Here is a 19128-nt window from a genome sequence, read left to right on the forward strand (position 1 = left end):
CAAGGATGTGGAAAAAGGAGAACATTCCTCCATTGCTAGTGCAAGTGCAAACTTGTACAACCACTTTGGAAATCAATCTGGTTCTTTCTCAGAAAACTGGGAACAGCTCTATTACAAAACCCAACTATACCACTGTAGGGACATGCCCAAAAGATGCTCCACCATACAAGGACATTTGCTCAACTATGTTCATAGCGGTGTTACTCATAATAACCAGAAGCTGTGAAAGTCAGACCCCACTCTCCACTCAACTGTGAAGAATGTCCTGTCCATTGGGTAGATCTGGGTAGGAGTTTGAAGTTTACTGCATGTATTGTCCTTGGCTGGTGTCATAGTTTGAGCAGGACCCCCATATTTGATCACATCCCCTGGATGAGGAGGCCTGGTGGCATTCAGAGGAAGGATAGCAGGCTACAAAGAAGAGACTTGATACCCTATGAGCATATACAGGGGGAAGAAGTCCCCCTCAGTCACAGTCATAGGGGAATGGAGTAAGGGGAAAATGGGAAGTAGGGAGGAATGGGAGGATACAAGGGATGGGATAAGAATTGAGATGTAATATGAATAAATTAATAAAATATATTAAAAATAATCAGAAGCTGGAAACAATGCAGATGATGCTCAACTGAAGAATGGATAAAGATGCTCTCATGGTCCCATCCTCCCTCTCTCATCTGCCCTTCTTCTATTCCTCTCTCTTAGTCCTCCAAGAGAGGGAACCCTTCTCCCTTACCAAGAGACCTCAGCCTCATCAGGACTGCTTGCATCCTCTTCCTTTGTAGCTTACAAGGCGTCCTGCCAGGGGGAAGTCTTTGTTGTATGGTGGAACATCTTTTGGATATATACCCAGGAGCGATATGGCTGGGTCTTGAGGTAGAATTATTCCCAACTTTCTGAGAAAGAGCCAGATTGATTTCCAAAGTAGTTGTATTCCAAAGTACTCGATTCAATGCAATTCCCACCAAAATTCCAGCACAGTTCTTTGCAGACCTTGAACAAGAACTTTCCAACTTCAGATGGAAAAGAAAAACAAAGAAACCAACAAAAATCAAGACATACAGGATAGTAAATGCAATCCTCTACAATATGAGAACTTCTGGAAGTATCCCCAATCCTGATCTCAAGTTGTACTATAAAGCAATAGTAATGAAAATTACACGGTATTGGCATAAACAAAGAAAAGTTGAGCAATGGAATCAAGTAGAAGGAATAGAAAGAAACATGCACCTAAGGATACTTAATTTTTGACAAAGAAGCCAAAACCGTACAAAGTGAAAAAATAGAGCATCTTCAACAAATGGTTTGACTGTATGTCCTCATGTAGCAGAAGCGAAGGGACCCACTTTTATCACACTGCACAAAACTTAAGTCCAAGTGGGTCACAGACCTCAAAATAAAACTGGAGATACTAAATCTAATAAAATAAAAAGTAGGGAATATTCTTGAACACATTAGTACAGGAGACACTTTCCTGAACAGAACACCAACATCTCAGTCTCTAAGATTAACATTTAATAAATGGCACCTCATGAAACTGAAAAGCTTCTGTCAGGCAAAGGATACTGTCTGTAGAAGTAACTTTTATTCTTCCTGTTTAACTGTTGTATATGAGGCTTAAAAAACTGCCTCCTTCTGCTAACCTAGGCCTAGTCCTGGAAGCTCTTGGTGTCTGTATAAAATATCCTAGGTCTAGAAGGTTTTCAGCCTATGAGACTTATCACTTAATCACCCTTTCTTGTTCTTTCTGAGCTCTGGGCTAGCTGGTTCAACTCAGCTCAAACTCTTGTCCCAGCTGACTTGTTTAATCTGGCTTCTCTCTCAGCCCTGAGTTTCTCTGTTTGATTTCAAACTAACTCAGACATCTAGTCTAATCTGGCTTCTTATTTTCTGGCTTATTCTGTTTTTACCTGAATACTATCTCTGCAACCCATTTCTCTGTTATTGTTCTGGTAAAATGCTTCCTCTCTCTGTAAAACTGCCTCTTAAGCAGCTTCTTTTTGTCAAATTTTCTGTGATTCATCACCTTTCTGCTGCTCAATTAGACATCATTTCCAACTATGGGTGCTTCCTTCTACAAACTAACTCTAACTTCTTTTTGGGATTAAAAGCATGTAGCACCACACCTGAACCTAAGCTTTTCTTTACCTGATACTTGCTCTATACCAGGCTGGCCTTAAACTCAGATGTGCTTGCCTTTGTTTCCTGGATTAAATACATGTTTGGATTCCAGCCAGATAACACAGATCTTAGAAGGTCTTTGGATGTCTGAAGAAAAGCACAACTCCAGGCGTGGTGTTATGTGCCTGTAATTCCAGCAGTCAGGTAGAGGCAGGCAGATCTGTGAGCTAGGAGGACATCCTGGTCTACAAAATGAGTCCAGGATAGCCAAGGCTACACAGACAAACCTTGTATATGAGAGAGAGAGAGAGAAAGAGAGAGAGAGAGAGAGAGAGAGAGAGGGAGGGAGGGAGGGAGGGAGGGAGGGAGGGAGGGAGAGAGAGAGAGAGAGAGAGACAGAGAGAGACAGAGAGAGACAGAGAGAGACAGAGACAGAGACAGAGACAGAGAGAGACAGAGAGAGGCTTCCCAATGAAAGTCGTGACTCAAGGAAGACATACATAAAGAAAGCAGTGCATATGATGCAAAAGCAGATCTCCCTGCATGCAAATAGCTTAACAAACCAGCTGAAGAAGGACAGATAGTTCATCAGGCTAGCAGACTGGAAAAACCTTGATGCTGAAATGGACTGTTGCTAAAGGAAAGATGATCAGAACTGCATTTACATCAATGACTGAGTGGATTTTCATATGGACATTTGGCCTGCTAAGACTGTGGGATTGATAATTGTTTCAATTATAAAATTTAAACTATATACAATTTTTAGCTTAAACAGAAAGGGAAAACTGCAGCATCCAGATTGCGAAAAGATTTTTTTCCAATCCTACATTTGAGAGAGGGTTACTATCCAAAATATATAAAGAATTCAAGGAATTAAACACCAGCAAATGAAATAATCTAATTAAAAACTGGGGTACAGAGCTAAACAGAGAATTCTCAACAGAAGAATCTCTAATGGCCAAGAAGCACTTAGAAAAATGTTCAAGATCCTTAGTCATCAGGGAAATTCAATTCAAAGATAGGCTCTGGGATTCTATCTTACACTGCTCAGAATGGCTAATTTCAAAAGCTCAAGTGGCTGCACATGCTGTCAAGGATGTGTAAGGAGGGAACTCTCCTCCATTTCTAGTGGGAGTGCAAACTTGTACAATCACTTTGGAAATCATTCTGGTACTTGCTCAGAAAATTGGGAATAGTTCTACCTCAAGACCCAAATGTGCCTCTCTCGGGAATATACCCAAAAGATGCTCCACCATATCACAAGGACACTTTCTCAAGTATGTTCACAGCAGCTTTATTTGTAATATCCAAAACTGGAAACGACCCAGTTATCCCTCAACCAAAGAATGGATAAAAATAAAGTAGCACATTTACACAATAGATTTCTACCCAGCTATTAAAAGAAAAAGAAAATCATGAAATTTGCAGGCAAATGCATGGAACTAGAAAAGACCCTTCTGAATGAGGTAATGCAGACCTAGAAAGACATACATGGTATGTACTCACTTATCAATGAATATTAGCCCTATAGTATAGGGTACCTATACTGTAATCAAGAGACTCAAGGAAGCTAAGTAACAAGGACAGCCCAAAAAAGATGCTTGAATCTCACACAGAAGGAGAAATAAAATAGGCATCTGAAGTCATCACATTTTAGATTTTTGGTTCCACCCAAGTCTTTTCTTTTATGCAAGTTCATCAGGTGACTAGATTCAGAAGCCCCAAAGACCTGTAGTTATCATAATTTGTGACTTTTCTCAATCAACTGTTCTTGTATCTGGGAGTCAATATCATCTTAGAAGAGTCTCCCAATGCATTCTGAGGAATTTAAGTCAGGATTTAAGTAATGGATACTGCCTGATCTATTTGTTCTTTGTAAATATAGCAAAAATACAGAGGAATCTCTTCATAGGTATTTAGCTGTGTTCTTACCAGAACTTAAGAGAATACATTTCAGAGTTCTAACATGGCACAAAAGCCTCTTCAACAAGCATGACAAGACATATATGCTAGAACTCAACTTTTTAAAAATAAGTATTTTTAGTCAGCTCATAAAATAACGGGCATTCCAAAACCATAACACTTACTTTTCTTCATTCTACTATCAAACACTTCCCCTCCTGTTAATATATTTAATATTGTAGAAGCTATTGCATCTGTGTAATTAATTATCTGTTTTCTTGAAGAAAAGGGCAGAATTTAAAAGTAAGAACTTAGGGAAACTACAACCTTCAAGATAGCCATAAATAATATAAAGAATCTTGGTGTAACTCTAACCAAGAAAATGAAAGATTTGTATGAAAAAAACCCTTCAAATCTCTGAAGAAAGAATTTGAAGAATATTTCAGAAGATGGAATGATCCCCCATGCTCATGAATTGGGAGAACCAACAGTAAAAAATTGCCATCTTACCAAAAGCAATCTACAGATTCAATGCAATTTCCATCAAAATACTCACACAATTCTTTACTGACCTTGAAACATCAATTCTCAACTTCATATGGAAAAAACAAAACAAAACAAAAAATTCAGAATAGCTAAAATCATCCTGTATAACAAAAGATCTTCTGGAGGAATCTCCATCCCAGATCTCAAGCTGTACTACAGAGCAACAGTACTTTATCCCATCCCTTGTATCCTCCCATTCCTCCCCCCTATTTTCCCATTATTCCCCTCCCCTATGACTGTTCCTGGGGGGGATTACCTCCCCCTGTATATTCTCATAGGGTATCAAGTCTCTTCTTGGCAACCTGCTGTCCTTCCTCTGAGTGCCACCAGGTCTCCCCCTCCAGGGGACATGGTCAAATGTGAGGCACCCAGAGTACATGAGAAAGTCATATCCCACTCTTCACTCAACTGTGGAGAATGTTCTGACCATTGGCTAGATCTGGGAAGGGGTTTAAAGTTTACCGCCTGTATTGTCCTTGGCTGGTGCCTTAGTTTGAGCGGGACCCCTGTCAATGTTATCAGAGAATGTGACCTGTGTGCTTTTTAATATTAAATTTTTGAATTTTCAAATTTGACATATAAACACTGTTAATATTTCATTTATATATGGAAAGAATGTAAAATTCATATTGTAAGTGCTAATGTTTGATCTTATTTAGTTTATTATCTAATATTACCCAATTGATTATTTTATTTATATACATTTATTTTATTACACATGCATAAAACAAACTACATACAGCAAGGTGAACCATGTGACAGTCATGAGTTATATGAATGTTATATCATAGTGATTTGCAATTTACATTTGTCAAACTTGAAGTAAACATATTTCCTATCTTATTGGGTCTGAATTTCTGAATTAAATTCAGTATCTATCATATCTCATCTCTAGTAACTTCAATCCTTTATCTTGATCTAAAAGGATCTTATCCCATAACCAACTAAACTTGCTTATGAAACTAAACTATCTTGTCTTCAACTCCCCTCAAAGACTTAAGAAGGAATAAAACTTAAATGCCAGAGTGAACCAGTAGTACAGGTTAGCAGCTTCCAAAATGAAAAAAGAAATGACTGAGACAGTTTAATGCCCGAACAGCACCCAACACTCTCTAAAACATTGGAGCATCATTTTCTGACTTCTAGCCCATTATCTCTGTCAGACTTATTCATGAGGCAGGAACTATTGAGGATTTGCTTACCCTGTCCTGGCAGAGTTCACCTGTAGACTCTGCCTGCACCTAAGCTGCCCAATTTTAGACAGAATTCTGTTTGTGACAGAAATGAGGACATTTTGCCCAGTGGCTGGTTTGCCACATTTGAAGCCAATTCCGTACGGATGTTCTTTGATGTTGATCTTCTTCTTTGAGGAAGGCTGGGTGTTGCCAGGAGTTGTCTTGTTGTCAAAGAATCCTTGGAATAATGAAACATCTTTAAATGCCATATTCTGTGGGTTTCTGAGGCTTTTTAAGACCTTACTTAACTATTTTATCTCATGTATCTATAGAATCATATCTATCTGTTAAACTTAGGATATGTATTCTTGTGCTAAAATCTGACTAGTATTTGACATGACCATGCTTTGCATCAACATACAAGATTCTATATCAATGATTTAGAAATAATCTTCATTATGAGTAACAATTAAAGACTTGAGCTATCCTACCTCTATGTTTCTATATCCCCCTTTCTTTCTTTCAGCTTACTTACAGATGAAAGATAAAGGAAAAGAGAAAAAAGATAAAAAAAGATAAAGGAAAAGAGAGACATATCTGAGTTCAGCATAGTTTTCTCTCTGTATAAGACAAACTTATAATCACCTCCTCATAAAAATAAGCCTTTTGTTGTTCCTTCATTTTCTTTGAATTGCAGGAAGTCTTCTATTTCTTCCTTTATTTCTTCTCTGACCTAGGTGTCATCAAGTAGAGAGTTGTTTAGTTTCCATATGTGTGTAGCCTCTTTGTTATTTCTGTTGTTATTGAAGTCCAGCCTTAGACCATGGTGATCTGATAGGATACATGGTATTATTTCAATCTTCTTGAATCTGTTGAGGCTTGCTTTGTGACATATTATGTGATCAATTTTGGAGAAGGTTCCATGGGGTGCTGAGAAGAAGGTATAATCCTTTGTGATTGGGTGAAAAGTTCTGTAGATATCTGTTAGATCCATTTGATTCATGACGTTGGTTAATGTTGTTACTTCTTGGTTTAGTTTCTGTTTCAATGACCTATCCTTCAGTGAAAGTGGGGTGTTGAAGTCTCCAACTATTAGTGTGTAGGGATTGATATGTGGTTTAACCCTTGTTAATATCTTTTAAAAATGTGGGTGCCCTTGTATTGGGAGCATAGATGTTCAGAATTGTGATGACATCTTCCTTGACTTTACCTTTGATGAGTATGAAGTATCCTTCCTCATCTTTTGATTAGTTTTGGTGTAAAGTCTAATTTGTTAGATGTTAAAATGGCTGCACCAGCTTGTTTCTTGTGCCCATTTGCTTGTAATACTTTTTCCCAGCCTTTTACTCTGAGGTAATATCTATTCTTGTGGCTGAGATGTATTTCTTGGATGCAGAAGAATGTTGAACATTATTTATGCATTCATTTGATTAGTCTGTGTCTTTTTATTGGAGAATTGAGACCATTAATGTTGAGAGATATTAATGACCAGTGACTGTCAAATCCCTTAATTTTGATGTTGGTTGTAATAGAGTACCTGTGTGGTAATGTTTTTGCAATGGTATAGTTATCTAATTCCTGTGTAGCTTCGGTTGTAGTTTGTCATTTTGGTTTGGAGTTTTCCTTCTAAAACTGCTGCTTATAGTGACTTAGCAGACACTGTCTTTCTGTATCTATATTCATCTACACTCTGCCACCTAGGATCTGTGGTTTCATATGGTTCCTCTAGCTACTTCTTGTCCTCTGAGGAGTCAGCCACACATTGGAACCATTACTTGGATGCCAGATACTGTGTGGATTATGCTGTTAATCCTTTGTTCCACAGGGGGGACCACACTGCTCCAGTACTCTAAAGAGTGCAAAGTGCTCAGAGCTTGGGGTTCCTAAACCCATGGGAAGATCAGGCAGGTCGGGAGGTGGTGGTGGGAGTGGGGGGTTCTTTTTATCTTCCTTGCTTTTTTTGACTGCAGCAGTCTCTGCCTCTGATGCTCTGTTGCTCAGGGGGTCACTGCTCTTTTCTCTATTCAGGGTACTGCAGGATTTTTAAAATTTGTTCCTTTTGAACCATGGAGTTGTCCTGCTGCAGTGACGGGAGAGCTTGGTGCTCCTGGCTAACAAAGCAGTCCATTTCACAGACTCAATTACTCTGGATTCTAGACAAGGTCCTCACTACTCACAGCTATCTTGTCCCACCTCTGATTAATTTTTTTTTTAATTTGTATTTCACTATTATTTCTTTTGTACCCATTTTGAATAAAATATTCTCACAAAACAGTAAATAAGTTAGTATGGATATAATACTTTACAAACAAATATAAAAACAGTATAACTAAATTCATTATTATACATATTTAATATATACTGCTAAGATTTTAATTTTGATAGAGTATATTTTAAATGCACTCTATGTTTGAATATGGTTCTTTTAAGTTTAATTTGCTTTTTTGCTTTTTAATTATTTTCCATATTTTGTATCTATATTAATTGTAATTTTCTACGTATATATATTCTCTAATTTGTTTTAAAATTCACTTATCTTATGTCTTCTGTTAAAGATCTAGCATGCAGGGAAGGTTTAATATATGGAAATCCATCAATGTAATCCACCATATAAACAAACTGAAAATAAAAAAACCACATAATCATCTCTTTAGATGCAGAAAAAGCATTTGATAAAATCCAACACCCATTCATGTTTAAAGTTTTAGAGAGATCGGGGATACAAAGCACTTTCCTCAACATAATAAAGGCTATATACAGCAAGCCAATAGCCAAAATCAAAGTAAATGGTGAGATACTCAAGGAAATTCCTCTCAAATCGGGAACAAGGCAAGGCTGCCCACTCTCTCCATATCTCTTCAATATAGTACTCGAAGTTCTAGCCAGAGCAATAAGGCAACAAAAGGCGATCAAAGGTATTGAAATGGGAAAAGAGGAAGTCAAATTATCCCTATTTGCAGATGATATGATGGTGTACATAAGTGACCCTCAAAATTCCACCAGAGAACTCCTACAGCTGATAAACACCTTCAGCAAATTGGCTGGATACAAAAATAACTCAAAAAAGTCTGTAGCCTTCCTATACACAAATGACAAGTTTGCAGAGCAAGAAATTAGGAAAACCACACCCTTCACATTAGCCACAAGCAATATAAAATATTTAGGAGTTACTCTAACTAAGCAAGTGAAGGACTTGTTTGAAAAAAATTTCAAAACTCTGAAGAAAGAGATTGAAGATGACCTGAGAAGATGGAATGATATTTCTTGTTCATGGATCGGGAGAATTAACATAGTAAAAATGGCCATCCTACCAAAAGCAATCTACAGATTCAATGCAATCCCTATCAAAATACCTACAAATTTTTAAAAAGACATTGAAAGTTCAATTCTGAACTTCATATGGAAAAACAAAAAACCCAGAATAGCTAAAACAATCTTGTACAATAAAAGGTGCTCCAGAGGAATCTCCATATCTAATCTCAGACTGTACTATAAAGCAGTAGTAATTAGAACAGCATGGTACTGGCACAGCAACAGGCTGGTTGATCAGTGGAATTGAATCGAAGACCCAGATATGAGTCCACATATATATGGTCACTTAATTTTTGACAAAGAAGCCAAAGCCATTCAATGGAAAAAGGATAGCATCTTCAACAAATGGTGCTGGTCTAATTGGATGTCTATGTGTAAAAAAAATGCAACTGGACCCATATGTGTCACCTTGCACATAACTCAAATCCAAGTGGATTAAAGACCTCAACATAAAACCAGAGACACTAAGCCACTTAGAATAAAAAGTGGGGAAGAGCCTGGAACACATTGGCACAGGAGACAACTTCCCAAACAGAACACCAACAGCCCAGGCCTTTATGTCAACAATTAATAAATGGGACCTCATAAGGCTGAGAAGCTTCTGTAAGGCAGGAGACACTGTCAAGAGAACAAAGCGACAGCCTACAGACTGGGAAAAGATCTTCACCAACTCTACATCTGACAAAGGTCTAATATCCAAAATATATAAAGAACTCAAGAAATATTAAATACCACCAAACCAAATAACCCAATTGAGAAATGGGGCCTGGAACTAAACAGAATTCTCAACAGAGGAATATCAAATGGCTGAGAAACACTTAAAGAAGTGCTCAACCTCCTTAGTCATCAGGGAAATGCAAATCAAAACAACTCTGAGATTCCATCTTACACCCATCAGAATGGCTAAGATCAAAAATTCAAGTGACACCACATGCTGGCGAGGATGTGGGGAGAGAGGAGCACTCCTTCAGTGCTGGTGGGAATGCAAACTAGTACAGCCACTTCGGAAATCTATCTGGTGCTATCTCAGAAAAATGGGAATAGGGCTTCCTCAAGACCAGCTATTCCACTCCTTGGAATATACCCAGAAGATGCTCCAGCACACAACAAGAAAATTTGCTCAACCATGTTCATAGCAGCCTTATTCATAATAGCCAGATCATGGAAACAGCCTAAGTGTTCCTCAGTAGAAGAGTGGATAAAGAAACTGTGGTACATATACACTATGGAACACTACTCAGCTAAAAACAAGGAATTCCCGAAATTTGTGGACAAATGGATTGATCTAGAAATGATCATAATGAGTGAGTTAACTCAGAAGCAGAAAGAATCAAATGGTATATACTCACTGATATCTGCATACTAGCCCAAAGGGCATTTCCCATGAAAGCCTTCACTTACCAGGAAACTGGGACAGAGGGGAGGACATCCTATTGGGACTCTAGATGAGAGAAGCATGGGAGAATAGCAAAGTAGAAGGATTCAGAGGGCCCTAGAAACCTACAAGTAGAACATTATGATAGGCAGATATGGGCCCAGGGGTCTCGCTCAAACTAAGGCACCAGCCAAGGACAATACAGGTGGTAACCTTTAAACCCCTACCCCAGATCTAGCCAATAGGCAGAACATTCTCCGCAGTTTTGTAGAGAGTGGGGTATGACTTTCTCACATACTCTGGTGCCTCATATTTGACCATGTCCCCTGGAGGGGGAGACCTGGTGGCACGCAGAGGAAGGATAGCAGTTTACCAAGAAGAGACTTGATACCCTATGAGTAGATACAGGGGGAAGAAATCCCGCTCAGGAACAGTCATAGGGGAGGGGAATAATGGGAAAATGGGAGGGAGGGAGGAATGGGAGGACACAAGGGATGGGATATCCATTGAGATGTAACAAGAATAAATTAATAAAAAGTTAAAAAAAAAGATCTACTAAGATGTTTGAGAATTTAAAACTAATTATTTTGAACAAACATACTCATGAATATACTTTTGTTCATTAGGAAATAATTTATGTATTATTTTTTCTATACTATCTTCCATCTGACATATTTAATAAATAATAAGAAATCACGGTATTACAGTGAGTTTAAAATATTTCTTTTACTAGATATTTAAATATATAATTTATATATAAGTAAAGTTGAAATAATTTAAAAATATATTACTATGCCTAATATGAATGAAATTCCAATTTCTCCTTTGCATTAGAGTGGTCTGTGTTATCAGTCTTGTAATTTTTCTTTATTGTCTGATGCTGCTATTACAATTCTTGGCACATATAGTTTCTTGTAACCGACATGAGAACAAATTGTAAAGACTTTGCTTGACAAAGTTCCAGAGACCTCTGACTGTCCAGCATGACCTCTAGACATCCAGACCATCTCTTGAAGCTTTGTTTGACAAAGCTCCAAGGATCATCAATGCCCTTAAATATTATGTATGGTCCAAGTGGAATTTTGTCTAAAAATATGCATTTTCTCCTAAAACTGTCTTTTTCTCTTTACTTCTCAGTCTTAATGAAATTCACAGGGGAAATTTTTTTCCTGCAGAGAATGTTGAAAGAAAGCATCTGTCCAAATGTTTGAGATAATAATAGAGTTTTTGCTCTGACTGTGTGCAGTCAAGCATACACTGCTTAGAAGAATGTTAGGACCTTGACTTAACAGTACCTGGCTAGATACTGTTAGTTGTAGAAACGTTTCTTTAGAATTTGCTTTGACAGCAATAGAAGGTGGACTTGGAACATGAAGCTTTACAGATATTTTACAACAGAGGACCTCTTGGCAGGTAGCTTAGGCTTGGATAGCATACCTATTGGTTTGGGACAGGGAGTAAGTCAAGTTTTTTTTTTATTAGAGAACATTTAGCTCAAGTTATGCTGCTTTGGCAATCATGAAAACTAATGGCTTAAAGCTCAAGGAAATTTATGATTAAACTTTCTCAAGTATTGTTTAAGAAATAATAATCAGGTCATGCTGACCATTGCTTGGATGTTGATTGATTTTTACTGTGTGCTTTATTGTAGGTTATTCAGAACTGTTTGTATTTCCTTGTTAGACTGTTCTCTTGCTTTGTTGGGTTTTTAATGCCCTATTGATTGTAAAAGATGAGAGACATTATGATGTAATCTGTAATGAAAAAATTGAACTTCACTTTAAATAAAGTACTGGGGCTGGCCCAAGGAGAACCGAAGACAGACACACAGTAAGCATGAAAGAGAGATAGAAAAATAAAGTTCGCTAGCCAGGTGTGGTGGCGCACGCCTTTAATCCCAGCACTCAGAAGGCAGAGGCAGGTGGATCGCTGTGAGTTCGAGGCCAGCCTGGTCTACAAAGTGAGTCCAGGATGGCCAAGGCTACACAGCGAGACCCTGTCTCGAAAAACCAAAAAAAAAAAAAAAAAAAAAAAAAAAGAAAGAAAGAAAGAAAGAAAAAGAAAAATAAAGTTCTCCTGGACTTTAAGACCTTCAGTTTGTAGTGCATATTCCTGGGTCTCTAATATTTATTTTTTCCTCCATTACTCAACCTCGCCTCAACTGCTAGTTCTTATAGCCAGTTCTTTCCTAATGGTTGGTTTCCCTTAACCAGCTGTTCACTGCCTTGTCAATTCTCTCTACCATGGATCCACTAGACTCTTCTCTCTTCACTATTCTGGGAGCTAGTCTTCAGGACAGCAGTTTCTGAAGCTGTTATGTAGATACATGTATTTTAAAGCATTTACTTAAAAATAATAATTTAAAATGTTTTAATTCCTTTTTCTTAACAACAGTGAGAAATAAAGAAGGAGGAGGAGTAGACATTGCTAGCTTGTCACCGGCCAGGACTTAGAACTGAAGCCTGTAGAGCCATGGCCACTACAAGTGACAAAGTGAGAGCACCAGGTCAGATATTCACTGAGGTGTCAATTGCTCTGCATGGAATGCCTTCACTTTTCTGTTGAGTGTGATGCCCATCTTTCTGTGCTCTTTGTTGAACTCATCGGGAATGGCTCTGTTGGCATATAAAAAGCATTTTGAACTGAAAGAAATGGATTTGCCGAAATTCTCTCTCTGTCAAATGTCAGTGCCTCCAAAATAAGAGAACTAAATTGTTATTACTCCCCTCTGAGTGTACAGCCATGGGGGACAGAAGCACATAAGAGATTCCAGGGGTTGAAACTTATGAAACCACCCTTCTCTCCTCTCTTCTACCAAGGCCTATTTATTTTTCAAGATGCTATTTTTCCTTTTATTTAAAACAGATTTTCTTCACATATTATATCTTGATTACAGTCTTCACACCCTGTATTTCTCCTAGTTCTTCCCATCCACATTCACACCATTTCTGTCTCTGATTATAAAACAGAGTTCTATTGGCATTCCTGTGTTATCAGGCGATGGTTTCTGTATCATTTAATCCCATCTCTAATTTTATTGATATGTATAATGTTGCTCAAATTAGTTGGTCTGTTGAATATTTTTCAAGAGAAATTTCTAAAATTTGAGAATTAAAGATATTTTACTTAGGCCAGGCATGGTGGCACATTCCTGTAATCCCAGAACTCAAAGAGACAGAATCAGGTGGATCACTGTGATCTCAAGACCAGCCTGGCCTACAAGTGAGTACAGGACAGCCAAGGCTACAAAAAAAAAAAAAAAAAAAAAAAAAAAAAAAAAAAAAAAAAAAAAAAAAAAACAAACAAACAAACCTCTGTCTTTAAATAATAAAAAAAAGATACTTCACTTTGAACCTTACTTGAAGCCCAAGTCTCTACATTTGTAGGCTCACCTCTTATTTTAGGGGCTCATTTTTCCATATATACTTCTCAGCAACTTACTAGCAAATAATTACTGTCATTCTCCAGAGCCCTGCTTAATTATGAGAGGCATACTTGTTCACCCTGTTTGTTGCGCAGTTTATCCAATACAGCAAAGATTTGGAATCAGCCTAGATCATCGATAGATGAGTAGAAAAAATGTTGGCATACACAGTTGAGTATTGGTCATCCAAACATGAATGTCATGCTCTCCTCTATAGAGAAATAAATGAATACAGAAACAGAAAGACAAATTTTTTTTTATTATATGTAAGACCAAAACCAAAGGGTAGAATAAGGATTATAATTATAATTATTATTAAATTTCATTTCTAAGAATTGTATTAGATACGAAATGTGGAAAGTATGGTTAGTAAATACGATGTTCATAGATGTGTCATTTTACATTTTCACGTTGTTATGTCTTTTGCTGTTGTTCTATCTGTATACCATAAGAAAGAGAGTGATGAAAAGGAAAAGGGGAGATACTGTCATGATTCCACAAGAATATGTGCTGAGTGAGTTTGTTAACATCATAGTGGGAAAATGCAAAGCGAAACGGGAAGGTGCTGGCAAAAGACTTTGTGTACTATACAGGTAACTATCACTCCAATTTCAGGTGATCCCTCTTCTGTCTCTTATGGGTTCAGGCACAGCTGCACACTGGCCACTTGAGCACCAGATTGATTGAAGTTTATTGAACACTGAAAAAAGACTGACAAGTCAGAGACACAATCTGGGCTCAGGAGCCAGACTATGACACTGGTCTGTTTTTAAGGCAGGCAGGCCTTTTATAAGAAAAACCTTAACCAGGCAACAAGCAGGTAACCAGGTGAGAATGAAGGGGAGGTCAGCATTACATCATTTTGACTGGATCGAAGGATCCAGAGGGTCCTAGAAACCTACAAGAAGAACAGATCTTGACACATGGGGGCTCTGCTCAAATTACTGCACCATCCAAGGACAATACATGCAGTAAGCATTGAACCCCAATTCAGATCTAGCCAATGGACAGAACATTCTCCACAGTTGTGTGGAGAACAGGCCCTGACTCTGACATGCATTCTGGTGACCCATATTTAATCACTTTCCCTTGGTGAGGAGGGCTAGTGGCACTCAGAGAAAGAATAAACAGGCTACCAGGATGAGACTTGATAGGCTGTGACCATATGGTCTGGGAGGAGGGCCCATCCTGTCACAGACCAAGGGACGGGAATAGGGTGAAAGAAGGAGGGAGGGAGAAACAGGAGGATACAAGTGAGGGGATAACAATTGGGATGTAACCTGAATAAATCAGTTAAAGAAAAACAAATAAAGAAACAAAAACAAAAAACAAAATGTGGAGTTAAAAATACAATGGCTTCTCTTATGCTAAAGACAAAAGCATGTTTTAACAAAGGATTTACAACATTGCCCATATTGAGTACTCACACACATGACATTCACACAAATAGGCACAGACCAGACAAAAGACTCAGCAGATAAAGTTGATTGTTGCCGTACCTCACAGACTGAGTTCAGTCCCTGAAATCCACACGGTATAAGGAAATTACAGACTCATAAATTTGTCCTCTTAACCCTATACCTGTGACATGGCACATGAGCACATGGATACCCACACACATGTACGCACATACACACAAACTTATACATATGTAATATAGTTTAATTTTCATATAATAATTTCCTGAGTTTTAACAGATTGATGTCACATTTTATGTTTAAGATGCATGTAATTTATGATTATAGCCACATATCTTTGAAACACCCTAAATAACGCCCAAAGCTAAAAGCCATGACTTTATTGTGCAAATACACTTTTCTGATAAAAGTAGGGAAGGATATAGAACTAGTAAGACAAGCTAAGAAAATGATTTAATACGTGATTCTTCTATCTATGATTCTCTTATAACTCTTATGATATCTATTAAAAATATCTGATCAACACAATGGACACTCTGTATTGCAGGTAAGTTTTAATGCCCAAGTGCGACAGAAAATTATTGTGAGCAATTTTTGTCAATACAGGAATTTTTTTTTTTTAAAGATCACTCCTTTCCATAGGCCAAGAATGGTATACTAAGTCTTGCCTTTCTTTATGATTTCTTCTGAAAACTGCTGGGTATTGAGCTGTTAAGACAAAGCAAAATGAGAATAAATGTCAAGTTCTTATACTGAAGTCAAGTTATGTTAAGAAGTATTGTGTTGACACTTTGCTGTTACATTTTTACCACTGTGGAATGACACTTGAGTAAAAGTAAGGTATAGAGAAATTTTAATCCAGCAACATGGCTGATATGGCAAAGGATCACATCCAAAGATCTTAGTCTGTGTGATCTGGATGGAATGCAAACATGCCCTGGATTATGATATGATTTGGCTGGAATACAGACACCCCTTAGTACACACCTAGAAGGAAGCACCCATGTATGAAAATGATGTCTAATTGACAGACAAAGTAATGAATAGGAGAAATATTTGACAGAATAGGATATGTCCAACTCTCACGAAAACAGAGAGGAACATGAAGTGACTTCAGAAAGATCAGTGGTAAAGGAGAGGAGAGAAAGCAGTTTTACCAGTACAGTTTTACAGAGAAAGGTTGTAGACAGAACAAGCTAGAAACAAGTGAAGACAGATGAGCCACAGAATGAGGAGGAGCCAGAAGACTAGAACAGATTGCTAGAGTTAGTTTAAGACCAATCAGAGCAATTCAGTCAGGAGCAGAAAGAACAGTTTGATTCAGTCAGTCAGCCTGTAGAAGAGCTTAAGTCAAAACAGCTGAGTTGAAGCAGGCAGAATTCAGAAAGAGGTAGAAAGTGTGTGATTATTCACCAATAAGTCTCAGAGGCTGAAAATATTCCAGGCCTAGATTAGATTGTATGGAGTCCAAAAGCTTCCATGACTAGGCCTAGGTTGGCAGACAGAGGGATTAAGACACCGAGACAACAATTATGTCAAGAGAAAGAAATTACTCTTATAGTCAGATGATATATAGCTTAGGTGAGAGAAATCTCAGTACAAAGGGTCTCTCTCATGCCATGGACAGAAAGGCATACAAGAAGGTGCTGAGTCAGAGTACAGGACAGTATTTTTGGACAAGATGTGTTCTGTAAATTCTAACTATAACAGATGTAATTGCCAGGGATTTCAGCTGTGGCACCCAATGAAATGGCCTCTAAATGGAAGATCCTGGGACTGATGTGCAAATAAATATGACTCCCTACCTTCAGGGGTGCTGATTCCTCCACTGCAGCTCCCTGCATGAAAAGATAGTCACTGCTTTGTATGGGGATTGAGCTGGGGAAGACAACTGTCCCCAGGAGACTTCCCAGGAAAAGCTTCTGGAATTTCCCATGGTGGGGCATAAAAGAGCATACACAGAATTGCAGGACAAGTGCTTGACTCTGCAGATTGTGTGTTATTCTTGAGAAATATGTCATCATTAGAGGAAACTAATATTAGTACACCATGTATGCTGGTATAATAGTAATTTTACAATAAATGCTGAGTTCCTATCACCAACAGAAGCAACCCAGTCATTATCCTTGCACTCACTGTGTGAATTAATAAGGGAAGTAATGTGGGATTAATATCAAATGTCTTTCTGTATGAGTCATACTTTCCCTTTGACTAACTGAGAACAACAACTGGAACGGTGTCAAGAAGATTCTTTGTTGTCTCTTGCAACACACAAGAGCAGAGGTGGTAAGAACCTTTTTCTCAGCCATGTAAAACTGCAACTTCTGTTGTTGAAGCTAATTCTTTGAATCCCACTAAGAGCAGAAATATAGTGCTTTACCAGTTCAAAATACTTTGACTATGTATTCTATTTTACATATAATTTTTAAGTGACATTAAAACAATACATTAATTTTATGAACTAGATATTATTTAGTTCAAAGAAGTGAGGACAAATCACTTTTTTTTTTTTTTTGCCATTTTAGCCTGTGCTATTATGTGTCAAATTGGTAACATAAGATTTTATAGGATAAACTTTGTGATAATATTATAAAATTTCAAAATAATAAAAATGATTACAAATTGAAGTTCCTTTTATCATCTACTAAATTTAAAAATGTAAATCAACATCAGCAATAATGAGATGTATACTTTTTATTTTATTATTTTATTATATTTCTTTGTAAACATATGCATTCATATTATTACATATGAATAAGACAAACTACATACCACAGGAAGAACCATGAGATAATCATGGGTTGTATAAATGTTACATTTGTAATGATTTGGCCATTTGCATTTGTCAAACCCAAAGAAACCAACTTTCCTACTTTGTTGGGTCCAAATTTCTGAATGGAAGTCTATATCTATCATATCTCATTTTTATTAACTTAAATCACCTATCTTGATCTAAAAAGATCTTATCCCCTAACAAACTAAACTTGATTGTAAAACTAAACTCTTCAAGTCCATCAGAGACTCGAAAAGAAATAAAAGTTAAATGCCTGATTGAACCAGAAGTGCATGTTAGCAGCTTCCAAAATGAAATAAAAAATGACTGAGACAGTTTACTGCCGGAACTGTCACCCAATACTCTGTATAATGTTGGTGAATCATCTTTGTCCTAGGTTTAACTACATATACATATATGTATACGTACATGTACACAAACACATATATACATGATTTTATAGATATATAAGGTAAAATAGTTAAATAAGGTCTTCGAAACCTCAGAGACCTACAGAATATGACATTTACAGATGTTTACATTATCCTAAAGATTCTTTGACAAGACAAGTTAACTCCTGGCAACACCCAGCCTATCTCAAAGAAGATGTTCAACATCAGAGAACCTCCTTATGGAGTTGGCTTCAAATCTGGCAGAAAAGGCTCTGGGGAAAATGTCCTCATTCCTGCCACAGACAGAATTCTGCCTTAAAATGGGCAAGCTTAGATGTAGGCAGAGTTGATGGCCGAACTCTCACCAGACAGGGTAAGCAAGTCCTCAATAGATCCTGCCTAAATCTGTCTGGCAGAGATAATGGACTAGAATACCAAGATGTATTTTAATTAAGAAGTGGAAGTCATATGATGGAATTGGTCTGGGAGGGGTTGGAGGGGCAATAGATGTGGATAAGGTCAAAACACATAGACATATACAAAATATGAAGGAATGAAGTAAAAAGGTAAAGTAATACTCTGAAATAAATATGTTCATATGTAATTTCTTCCTAATAGTAGAGACATGCTATATAACCTTAGGTGAATCTAGAACTCGCTGTATACTCTAAGGGATCATTGAAGTCAAATACA

The sequence above is a fragment of the Acomys russatus genome, chromosome 29 (assembly GCF_903995435.1).
Source record: "Acomys russatus chromosome 29, mAcoRus1.1, whole genome shotgun sequence".
NCBI lineage: Eukaryota > Metazoa > Chordata > Mammalia > Rodentia > Muridae > Acomys > Acomys russatus.